General features: G+C 36.1%; 1 protein-coding gene across 13 annotated transcripts in view; it reads left to right on the forward strand.

The window, feature by feature from the left end:
* Nucleotides 1–13,297, forward strand: part of Pdlim5 (PDZ and LIM domain 5) — a 172,998-nt gene that overhangs the window by 18,543 nt on the left and 141,158 nt on the right. The window lies entirely within an intron of this gene.

Here is a 13,297-nt window from a genome sequence, read left to right on the forward strand (position 1 = left end):
ACTGGCTGCTCCTCCAGAGATCCTGAGTTCAATTCCCAGCAACCACATAGTGGCTCACAACCATCTGCCCTCTTCTGGTGTGTAGCTGGACATGTAGACAGAACATTGTATACATAATAAAAAAAATGTAAACCAAACAAACCCGTCAAAACAGCTGATTTCTTTTTCTGAAGCTGGTGTTATTAGTGCTTTTGTATTCTCAGAAACTCCTTTTTCTCTAAGGCTCAGGACTCTATATAAAAAGGAATTTTATAAATGGAACATTTTTATCAATGCTTTATATTTAATAGCAGTAAATTGTTTGTTCTATTATTTCTACCGATCTCTGTATTTTTGCTTATATGTATTGTATCTTCATTGTTCGTGCAATAAAGGTTAAGATTTTATTTGTAGTTGTCGACATCGTTTGTCTTTCAATTTTAAGCTACTTCTTTAAAATCTCAAAGTCATTTACACTGTGAAATGATATTTACATTTTCTATGTTTTAAAAAGATTTGTTTGCTTTAGCTTTTTTTTTTTTTTTTTGAGATAGGGATTTGCTCTGTAGCCCCGCCTGGCCTGAAGGTGGCTTTGATCTTGCCATCTTCACAGTATTGGCGCTACTGGCAGGTGGCGCCAAACCTGGCTAATTGCCAATATTTTTACTGATAAACTTGAATTATTTTGGAATTAGTTTTGGTATGAGATTAATGCATTATTTTAATAGCCAGTTTAAAACAGCTTATAACATTTTATTTAAAAAAACTTGATTTTTTTGCTATAAGTTTTTTTTTTTAAACCTCTCCTGGGTTTATGTATGTTTATTTATTAATGACCTATGGTTATAATCTAAACAGTATTTGAAGTGTCATTCTATCTAGTTCATCATATATTGATTTAAATCTTACTTTCATTTATTATTTGTCTTTGGAGTAGCTATCAGCATTCTACCTCCTTTCTGTAAAGGAGGTAAATGTCTAGGATGTCAGGTGATTTGGGTTAATTTTAAGACTTTCGTTCTGAGCTAACAAGTAGTGCAGAGTTCAATATTGATACGTATTGCTTTTAATGTGAAAGTCTACGAAGAACTGTCATGATTGTCATTGTATCAGTTTAGTCTTAGGAGAAAGTAAGATTTTAAGTAATAGATGGTGAATACTAATGAGTTATGGATTGACCTTTTAAAATTCAGTTACTGTGGTCATATTTTTCTGGTAGTTGTGGTCTATACAGCATTTTCTAAATGTAGTAGACAGGAAGAAAAGGCCAAAGCATTGAGAGAAGGGGAGGATGGTCATAAAATGATTAGCTGTGTCGTTACTCACTTGTTTGACTACACTGGGGCTCCATAGAGACAGTGTTTATTTGCTTCTGACATATGGTGTGTCATATGGCTGAATACCGTAGCAGTGTAGTAACAGAGTTATTGGCTTGTCCTTTTCAAATAGCTGGCTAGTGTGGGTGAGTGAGAGGGCAAGGGTTAAAATGTGTTATCAGGAAAACTATTCTCTCACTTTTAATTTCAGACTGAGAGATTTTTTTTTAACTAGTTCTTTTATGTTCACAATCATAAATTCTGGCATAATTTGGTACTAATTAACAATTCAATTAAAAAGCAAAAGTCTTTAATGAACTTTTCAACATATATAAAAGAAGAATGATGTGATGATGTGATGATGGAAGGTTCCTCATGTTCAACAGCACATAGCCAGTTTATTTTTTCTCATTGATTCTCTTTCATTTGAAGCAAATTCTAGCAACTATATGACTTTAGCTCCATGTTTGATGATATATCTCAAAAAGTAAGAATGTTTATTTAAAAATCCTAATGAGGGGCTGGAGAAATGGCTCAATGGCTAAAAACATTGGCTGCTCCTCCAGAGGACATGGTTCAGTTCTCAGCACCAACATGGTGGCTTGTGATGTCTTCTTCTGGCCTCTGAGGCAGCAGGCATGCAATGTGGTGCACAAACAGTCTTGGACACAAAAGACCCATATACGTAAAATAACAGTAGTGAAAACTTAAAAAAATCGTACTACTGTTTGCATGTTTCCGAAGTTAACATTTTTCTAGACCACGGTATTTTCATTTCTTTGATTGTCACTCATACATACATCTCTCTCTCTCTCTCTCCCTCTTTCTTTCTCTCTCTCTCTCTCTATATATATATATAAAACATTTGAATCAGGATTCGAATAAGGGTCATCGTTTGCTATTGTTATGTAAAATTTAAGTTCATTTTTTTTCCTTGTAAGTTTCTTTTTAATAGTTATTTTTTGGGATTTTATATTAAACTAGACCATATGTTGAACAACACATTCTTTGATGGATAACTTATAGAAACGCTAAGTGGCTTGATAGCAATATTTAACAAATTGGCTATTTGTTGCTATGCTCATAATTACTGACATGTTCTGGATTTGTCATTTGTCTACTGCTCTTCCTGTTTTTTAAAATAAAACTTCACACCCTGTAAAAAGTCACCTCGAATAGCACAGATTGGGAAACACTGCTGCAGCGTTAGGCTGCTTCTCCCATTCCTTTCACTCATCTGCTGTGCTGAAATCTAATCAGGTGCCTTAGGAGGGACAAGTTTGAAACCTTAGAAACATTTCCTGTGTGTGTCCAGAAACAAGGTACATTTTGTACAAAGCAGGGTTTTGCTAGCACACTGCTAGTGAGGTTTGTTACCAGAATGAGATCCTGGCTTAGCCAACTCAGCATTTTTTATCTTTAAGGTTCAAATTCCATTACATGTGACATGTCGCTTTACAGAGGGTGAAATAGAAACAGGAGCCTGCTTTGGTATTGCTATTAACATCTTAAGTTTGTTATTGATAAATGGAGTTAAGCAATGACTGGAGACATTGTTCTGTTGAATAGGATTTAGTTTTTAGGGAAAGGTAAATTTGAAGGTTATGAAATTAAAGAAACCTGAAAATTGTGAGGAAGGGAATAAAGTCCACTAAATAATTTGCTTGAAAATAATGAACTTTGTAGGGAAATAGAACTTCTTGATATGCCTTATGTAGATTTTTGTGTGCAACTATATCATATTTGAATGGGTTGTTACTCTTTGCATTTCGGAGTAAACTCTTTATGGTTCTCCTGTTCAGGGAATTATCCTTATTTTTAAACTGTGTAGCTGAAGATACAGAGGACAGGAAGGGAAGAGTAAAGAGAAGTTAATGTTTAGAGAACTGAGTCAGGAGGCAAATACTTGCCTGGCTACTTGTTACCTGGTAATAATAGTAGCAGTAAACTTTATAAAAATGAATGCAAATACAGAGTTCATTTGATTATAGCCATAGTCAGTCAGTCTTACTCATCCTGTTAGACTTCAAGTTTATTTCTCTTGGGCTTTACTATTTACTAATGTTAGCATTCTTGGATTTTTGACTACAGTATATCTTCCTTTGGATATAGGTTATTGTGTTGCCATCCTCTGTCTTAGAAGGTAGTTCAGAAAGGCCTTTATTTCACACATCATGTGGTCTATATAGTATGATTTTAGGAAGTTACTGTGGTTGAAATTGAGCAAACCACAGTGAGTCCTGTGTCATTTATAACCCTTGTGTTTTACCTGCAGTGGTCTTTTAAGCTCCCAAACTTTAAATTGTTGTCACATCTGTGGGGGTAAATGGCTGTTGATTCTGATTCAGGATTAACATGGATAGGTGGCCCCAAGGCTCCCCTTCGGGACAGGGAAGCTCAGTGTGTTTCTCTGAAGTCACTTAGTTTCATCTTCTAGATAATCTTTCCATCTGTGTTCTTCTACCAGGACATCAGTTGCATTTCCTATGTTCTAGCTGAGTAGAACACAAGAGCTGTAGGCTGTTGTTGTGACTGTCTAGTTTGGTACGAGCATTCTTTCTTTAAACTGCTCTTTACATTTAGTTTTAAGGTTAAAAGTGTGACCAAGTATTAAAATACTATTTGTCTTTTAGCTTGAGATGTCTAGGCGAACTTTTATCAGTAGCCTACTCACAGAGTAAGGCTTTAGTCTAGGAGATAAGAGGAAGACCCTTTATAAGCAGGGTGTGTTGATGTGTGGGAGTGTGAGAAAGTGTGAAACCTGAAGGGCTTTGTTTTTGGTTTGGGGTTTGACAGACACTGCATTTGCCTCTTAAGTGTTTTCATTACTTATGAGTAGAAGTATTTTCTTTCTTTTTTGGCTGTCAGGGTGCTGGCCTAAGAGATTAGCTTACAGAGACTTTGCAGTGTACTCTAAGAAGATGAGGTAAGGAGTCCTGTTATTTTGCTGAGTCAGGTGCCCTTTCTCCTCATTCCCTGTGAGATTTCCTTCTCTGTCTGGAAAAGTGGTCATAGTGTTTGGGATTTCTTCTTGGTCTATGTGATAATTAGCTAGATGGAATCTGTGTAGCTGAAGAGAAAGAAGGAAGGAATTTAGACCAGTGATGTCATTTTTGTCGTTTGAGACAGGGTCTCCCTGTGTAACCCTGTCTGGCCTGGTACTCCTTAGGTAGACCAGACTGCTTTTGAACTTAGAGATCTGCCAGCCTCTGCCTCTGAGTGCTGGGATTAAAGGTGTATACTTCTACACTGGGCCCCAGTGATGTCATTTTTGAAGCTATCTTGCCTTTCTTAACACTATTTACAGGAAGAAAATACAATTATCTCTTTTTGAAATGACTGTAGAAAATTTTCTGTGTAGCCGAATACAGTCCTTAGTTTGTTGCATAAGAATCACTTCATATTTTATGGTAATATATTTGTTACTTACCTCTCCAGACACTACTGCCATGTAGAGTTGCCAGTGAACTTGGAACCTTTGAAGAACTTAATCTGCTAGGTCAAGAGATTATGTTCTAAAGCAAAATTTCAGTATAATTTGAATGTAATATATCACCAAAGATCTTATGATTCATGACCCTATTCAAAAATTTGGATCTTGCTATTTTATTTTATTCTGGCTATTTTATTTCTGTGTATTGTTTTAAGGTTTTATATATGTCTTCAAGTATGGCCTTTTCTTAAAAGACGAGTGACACGTTGCTTGTATTCAGAAGAATATTCATTATATTCTTTCTGATATTAGCTTGCCTCTGTTTCCTTTGAAATATTCACTAGGAATAGAGACTTGGTTGTGGTTTTGGGTCATAACATCCACAAATTGCTTTATCTGTTTTACATAACACAAAATCATTTGTATTTTGTATGGTGGTGGGAGTATTTAGGTTTTCCTATAAGTGCTTGAAAATGGGTTATCTCTGTTTCTTAAGAAACGTGGTAGGAGCCAGGCTTACTGGTGGATGTTCATAATTCATTGTGTAGGAGTCTAAGAATTGCAGGTTCAAGGCCAATAATAGTAAGACAAGCTCAGTGAACCCCCTTCTCCCCACACAGAAAAAAAGTATGAACAATACTTGAGAGTATTGTTTCCAGAAGAGTCTCTGGAAATTGGCCTACTGATATCAGAATTACCAGGAGCACTTATACAAATGCAGGTAATTGTGGCTCACTTAACACTTACTAAACTATTAGATTCAGGGCAGGAGGTGTGTGTGCGTGCATGCGTGCATATGTGTGTGTTTATTCTTTTTATCGTCATTATCATTATTACTCTGTGTGCGGTGGATATTAGTGTCTGTGCACTGACTATGGTGGTACACATTTGGAGGCTCGAGGTTCATGTCAGATGTTTCCTCTTTTGCTCTCCCTCTTGGTTTTTGAGATGGGGTCATTCACTTAACATGAATTCCACTGACAGGCTAGATTGGCAGGTCAGCAGTCCTCTGCGATCCTCCTGTATCCACCCACCTTCCTCTGCTGAGATTGCAGGCATGCACTGTCAAACCTGGCTCTTTATATGTATTTTGGGAATTGGAACTAAACTATCCTCTAAGCCTCTGGGAGACAGTATTCTTAAGCAATATTAAGTGAAGCAATGGCAGCAATGTTTAAGAAATACTATTTTTTAGTCTTGTAGATTGTATAAAAACAACACAGGCTGTTGCACTTGTATGTTATAGTGTCAAATCAGCCTGTCCCTCTAGACAAAAGTTTCTTCCTGTGGTTACTGGCAGTAGTGTGTTCTAGCTTAATGAATAGAGGCTCTGTAATATGAAATCAACTTTTAGCTTATTTTTATGTGACTCTTTAGTATTTGAGGAAATATTTTTCTTGGAGTAACTGAAACTATTCTTGAATGGAAACAGCCTGGTTTCCTACAGATGGCTAAGGAATTGGTTTTCCATTAATGGTGCTGGCCCAATTTGTAAGATTTAGTTAAGGTTGTCCAAAAACTCTTATTTCCTTCACTTACTTGGGGAAAACTCTTTCTCTGTCTTCCTACTTACAGGCGTTAACTTTTTAGTCACTCTTTCCCTAAAGCCCTTACAGATGGAAGGACATTCTTAAGTTAAGAAAGTGTAGCGTACTTATACTCTGAATGGCTTTTAAAAATGTAGTATGATTTCTGGAGCCCATTTTTGGCTTTAAATGTATATCACAGCTATGGAACAGACACTTTTTCTTTCTTTCTTTCTTTTTTTTTCTGATATAAAGTTTTACTTCCAAATAAAACACATACCCAAGAGCACCTTTATATGCATGCAAACCTGTTCCTAGTAAAGTAAGACTGTGCATATTTTGAAATGTTCTCACCTGTTGTGTAAGCTATCTGGGAGATGTTTTTGAGGGCTTCTTGCTGAGCATGTGGTTTGCATTCCTCCTCCCCACCCTCTCTGTTGGTTAGGCTTTTATTCATCCTAAAATACTTTACTCTTTACTAAACACATGCTGTGAAGGATTTGCCTTAAGGGCAATTGCTTTTCTATGAGTAACAGACAGGAAGAGTCTTATGGAGGTAAAGTAAACAGAGTACTTCATCTCCTTTTATGGGAAGTAATTCTGCAGGAAGGATCACCTGTCTTCCTTATTAAGAGGTAGGCACTTCAGAAAGATGGCCTTTTGGAGTAGTACTAAAGGTGTCTTGTCTTCTGTTGGTGACATAAAAATAGATCTTGAAGATTTGGCAGTCCTTCACCCTTGGGCTTGTGCGCTGTCTTTGGTCTTCAGGGAATAGATTGTCGAATGAGACAAGCATATATCAAAGCAACTGTAAGTCAGGCCTATATCAGTCTGGGACATTCTGTTCCTGGTTTGTGAACTCTACAGGCCCTGACAGTGTCTGTCTGTAGGTTACACAATGTGCAGCTCATTGGAATGCATGTGTGTGTCAGTGCTACATACCTTGGACAGACTTGCATAGGAGTATAAAGTAGGGTGTGCGCTGAAATAATTCTAGAATGTGTTGTTTTATGCTTTGGGTCACAATGTAACCCTTCCTAATTAGGTGCAGCATATCCAGAGTATTTAGTGGTGTCTTTCAACATTTCTCTTAACACGTACACAGAAACATAATCTAAACATTAGAGTTTAATAAATATGAATGTATAAAATAAAAGTTTCTTAGCCTCTTTCATCTTTTCTTTTCCTGGATGAAATCTTTAATATTTTACTTTTCATTTCTGTGCTGTAGCATGTGCCACTTACTGTCCTCTGTAAGTGTATGCTCTGCAACTCTCCTTCATCATTTGATGTATAGCATCAGTTTGTTTTCAGACTAGTACATAAAAGCACCTATTTGTGCATCAACATGTTTATTGGTAATAATTTTTTATATAGAGCTTTGAAAATGATTGTTTACCTTTTCCACATAAACATATATAAACATATATATATATATCTTTGTGTATAAATAAGAAAATCAGATTCAAAGTACCATTCTTTTGCTGGTGAGTATTACTTGCGATTTTAGTTAAAATTAGTAAACATTTAAAAAGTGTCATGGACAATTTAATAAACAATGGCTAAAATGTTGTAAATTCTGTTTATGAATATCTTTATATATATCCCTATGTGAAATAGAATCCTAATGAGTTTAGATTGCATAAAATATTTTATCTATGATATTATAAGTACTTATATAGATTCTATTCAGTTTTTAAAATTAAAAACGTAAATAAAGTAGCTAGAATTGCATTCTCATAATTGTATATTCTTTTATACTTCTGACAGTATCTGACCATATCCTCCCACTTAATGGTTTCTAATAATTAGGTGGATAAGCCAGAGTAATTTATAGTTAATCTCTTTTAGATATTGCATGAACGATTCTTTAAGAACTTATTTTTATTTTGTTTGATATAATCCTAGTTTATGTATGCTGATTTTAAATTAAAACAATTCAGGAGTTTTTAAGCCACAATAAGATTTTAATAGAAATTTGAGGAAGGAAGATGTCTTAGTTACTCTTCTATTGTTATGAAAAAACACGATGACGGAGGCAACTTATAAAAGAAAGAATTTAATTAGCTTACAGTTCAGAGGTTTCGATTCCACAGTAGCAGAGCAAAGGCACAGTGGCAGGAACAGCTGAGAGTTCACGTCTTCATCAACATGTAGGAGGCAGGGAGCACTAGCTCAAAATGGCCCAGAATGACACCCCTCTTCCTGCAAGGCCACACTGGAGCCAGGTGTTCAAACATGTGAGCCTGTGTGGGCCTTTCTTATTTAAATCACCACAGTGGAAGATTTGGGAACTCTGCTTTCTATTTTTCTATTCTGAACGTGTGCAAAAAGAGAAATCTCTGGGGAAGAGATGTAACCATACAAATCTACAAACCAAAATCATTTTGCAGATAGCCAACTGTTTAACAAGTCCAACTCAAGGCATCAGGACACACCAAAGATGGCTAGGACTCCACACGCTGTCATCAGATGCATGTTGATTTGCCTGTGGATGCTCGGCTTGTCCTAATAGAGCTAGGAGGAGGGACTTCTGAAGATTTGTGTCCTACGTTTTCAGTCATTATAGGGAGTGCAGCAAGTTTTTCTTTCCTTTTTTTCAATTGCCATCAAATCAGAATAATACCTTGACATTGTATCAGATGGCACATGTAGGGTAGGTATGCCTCAGTGGTTGTTTTGGGACAGCTAATTTTTTCATGATCTTACTCCTGTGAATACATTAAAGACGATTAAAGTGATCTTCACTTTATTCAGAAAAAGCAAGAAATTGAATGACTGCTGAGACATTAATTTAGCTGGCAATCTAGTATCTGTGCTGGTATTGGTTACTGTTTTTAATTACTGTACCCAAACACCTGAGATAAGTACCTAAAGTTAGAAAACTTTGTTTTGGCTGATGATTTTAAAGGGTTTGATTCATGGCCGCTTGGACTTATGTACTTATGGATGGAGAGATTAGGGAAAGCTGTTCTTCATAGTACACAGCAAGCAGAGAGAGGGACTGAACATAGAGGGCAGATATAACTGTCATGGTTCCACTCCTTCCTTCAGCTAGGTCCACCTCCTACTGTGTCCATAACCTCCCAAAATAGTGCCTCCAGCTGGGGACCAAGTTTCATACAGAAACATTTAAGAGTCATTTCCTATGCAAACCATGACAGAGTTTGGGACAAGAAAATGGACTCTTCCAAGTTCTTGAGGCATTCAGTCAGGTGTTTGAGTAAATCACTTCCTGGGGGCACTTCTGAACTCTGACATTGATTATCCCTCATTGATATTTTAGCATTAACATGATCACATTACAGAACTGTTTCTGTTTTGTGTTCTTACTTAAATCTTGGAACAATTTCCTTTTCTTCTTTTGGACCAAGACCAAATCAGATATTAACTAATCTCTTAGGAATGAATCTTCAGTGCCAGTTAACTTGTTGAGTACACCCCTGGCATGTTACGTTACTGCTCTTTTATGGCTTGAAATACTTTTCAATAGCATCCTAGGTTTATAACCCTTATGATTGTGAAGAATCAGCTGTTCATTGAAAACGTCCGTGAGATGAATTTCCATTTTTATCATCTTTACATATCAGAATCAGAAGACTATCACTTTTGTTAAGGGAGATATCATCCTACTTCAAATATTTGTTTTAATTAATTACCTTGATTTGATAGGTCATAGTTGTGTATACTTAAACACTATAATGTTTTGATCCATGTAAACAACATGGATTGGCAGATTTAACCTAACATATCCATCATCTTTTTCTTTTTTCTTTTTTCTTTTTTTTTTTTTTTTTGGCCTTTTAGAGACAGAGTATCATTGTGTAGCCCTGGTTTTCCTAGAACTCACTGTGTAGCCCTGGCTGGCCTCAAGCTCACAGAGATCTGCTCCCCTTTATGCATCACCATGCACCATGCCCAGCTTTTACCTTGTTTTTTTTTTTTTTTTTTTTTTTTGTTTTGTTTTGTTTGTTTTATATTGTTTTGGTAAAACTCAGATTTACTCAGCCATCTTTGTGGATATATAATTAATTACACCTATACTGTCATTTAGTAGCTCTCAAAACACAGCCCTTTTATGTGAGACTTTGTATACTTTGATCCACTCTTCTCAAATGTCATTTAAAACTAATTTACATAATTGTCAATGATGTTATATTTTTCAGCTTTAAGATATTGAACTAAATTTGGATGATTTAGTCCAAATAAATTTCTTACCCCTTGTAACCCACTTCATATTGGTTAAGGGATAATAATCAAGTTAAATTTATGAAGCAATAACTTCTTATTTTCTTTCTTAAAACACATTCTGTATCTTTATTATAGCACTGTATGTTGGAATGATCTGATCTCATGTTTAATTATGCTTTTTATCTGTAATCAAACTGAGTTTGTTTATTGAAGTGAATTTATTAGTATCTTCAACATGCAATGATCTCTTTTGAAAACATTGATTCATGTGGCATGAAACTACTGATTTTAATTGACAGTATAATTTAGTGGCATTTCAATAATTCAGTGTTGTAATCTAGTTTCAAAACATTTTCATAACTAAAAATAAAGTCCTGTTTCTTCCCATTAAGCAGTTTCTCCTCATTTCTGCCTCCCATTAATCTGTGTTCTGCCTATAAATATTTACCTACTCTTTATTGTCCATGTACATATGAAATTATAGCATGTCTCTGTTTTAGGGTTACTGTTATTATAATGAAACACCATGATCAAAATTAAGTTGAGGAGGAAAGGATTTATTTGGCTAATACTTCCATATCATAGTCCATCATTGAAGGGACCTGGAGGCAGGAGCTAATGCAGAGGCCATGGAGGGGTGCTGCTTACTGGCTTGCTCCTCATGCTTGCTCAACCTGCTTCCTTATAGAACCCAGGCCTACCAGGCTATGGATCTTTTTTCCTATTCCCTACATTACTTTTACTTTCTCCATGCTAATTTTAAAAATACAGTTTTTGATCTTTTGTTCTTGTGCTTTTGGTGTCATGCAAGGAAGCTGTGCCTAATCAAATCTTTATTCCTGTATTTTCTCCTAGGAGCATTATAGTTTTAGGTTTTACATTTACATCTGCAATCTATTTTGAGTTAATTTATCTATTACATGAGACAACCTAACCCCATTCTTCTATATGTGATTATTAACGTGACCCAAATCTTTGTAGCTTTCTTTTTTTTTTGTCTTTGTGTGTTCATTTTGCTTTATTATGAGACAGGCTGGCCCTGAATTACTGGACTCACTTGATCCTCCTGCCTCAGCTTTCCAAGTAGCTATAACTCCAGACATGTACCACCACATGCAGCTCCTAGTTTTGGTTTACATCTTCCTAATGACTATGATGCAGAACTATTTCATTCGTTTATTTGTTACCTGTGGATTTTCTTCAGTAGTTTGTCATCTTTTTCCTTTTATGTAATATTTCATAGACTAAAACTTAAGTATATAGAAATATACTTATTTTTTTATTTTCAAATATTTTATTTAAGTTTATTTACTTTACATCCATCCAAAGGGTGCCCTCCCTCCTCTCCTCCCAGTCTTTCCATCCCCCTCCTTTTTCCTTCTCCAGTCCCTTTTCCCCCAGAAAAGGGAGCAGCTCTCCCATGTCAACCTTCTCCAGCACATCAAGTCACATCAGGACTGAGCATATCCCCATCCACTGAGGCAGGCAAGGCAGCCCTGCCAGGGTGAAGTGACCCAAAAGCAGGCAATAGAGTCCATATGTGAAACAGGCTCCCCTCCACTTGCCAGGTGATCCACGTGAAGACCAAACTGCCTATCGGCCACGTATTTGCAGGGGTCCTATCCAGACAGGCATGCTCCTTAGTTAAATGTCTCAGTCTCTGTAAGCCTCTGTGGGTCTGGGTTAGCTGTCTCTGTTGGTCTTCTTGTGAGGTTCCTGTCCCCTCCAGGTCCTTCCATCTTTCCTCTAACACTTCCACAGGATCTCTGGAATTATGCCTCATGCTTGGCTGCAAGTCCCAGCTTCTGTCTTGATCAACTGCTGGGTGGAACTTCGCAGGCGACAGTCATGTTATGCTTGAGTCTGCAAGCTTAGCAGAGCTTCGTTAATAGTGTCAGCGGCTGGCTTTCTACTGAAGGGTGGAGATAATATACTTACAAAGAAAGAAAACTAATTCCTTGACCCTTTTAATGACTGAATGAATTTAATTTTTGGGCTATGTTAAAACTACTATAACGATAATTATTTACTAGTATAAAAGTAGATATCCTAAATATCCTTCTTTTTATTTTTTAAGTTCTTTAAAGCGAAATCTAGAGAAATAGTTATTGGGGTCAGAATTTATATGTGATTTTAAGTTTTTGGATACTTCAGTTGCCTTCAGAAAATTGATTTTCCTACAACAGTGGATTGATTGAGCTGTTTAAAACAATTTCTAGAGTATATATTTATCATAATCCTGTACTCTGCCTTCCGTAAACTGTCCATGTCATTTTAGCAATTTATGTTTCTTGACTCCACTATTTTTCATATGCTTCTGTATTGCCTGAATGATGCAGTTTTTCCTTTTTTCTATATATGTTTCTTATGAACTGTTAAGGCTCTGATAACTGCTTTTTTTGTGCTTTTGTGCATGTATGTCTTTATTAAAATTATATAATCTATAAGGCTCTAAACATTGTGGTTTCTTATGAAAGCCCCAGAGAACAAGCTTACCCTTAGCACATGCTACATTTGTTATATTAATCACTGAATTCTGGAATTTTCTATCATGCCATCTTGCTGGTTATCGTCTTTGTTGTTGTGAGGCAGTGTCTCTCCCAGGCTTGACCTCAAACTTGTCAGTCTGCCTCAACCTTTGTAGTTGCTGGGGTTACAGATGACTCTTGTCCAGTATTCCATGTGATTTTAAATAAGTTTCCTTTCTTTATATTATAATAACTCCAAAACTGCTATCTACTTCCACAAGCAAACTTCTGGTAATTTTTTTTCTCTTAAATAATTTTATTTATCAGGTGTCTCTGTGTGTGTGTGTTCGTCCATGTCCATACAGCATTTTTTATTTAAAGTGT

Source organism: Meriones unguiculatus, chromosome 10 (genome assembly GCF_030254825.1).
Source record: "Meriones unguiculatus strain TT.TT164.6M chromosome 10, Bangor_MerUng_6.1, whole genome shotgun sequence".
In the NCBI taxonomy this organism is placed as follows: Eukaryota; Metazoa; Chordata; class Mammalia; order Rodentia; family Muridae; genus Meriones; species Meriones unguiculatus.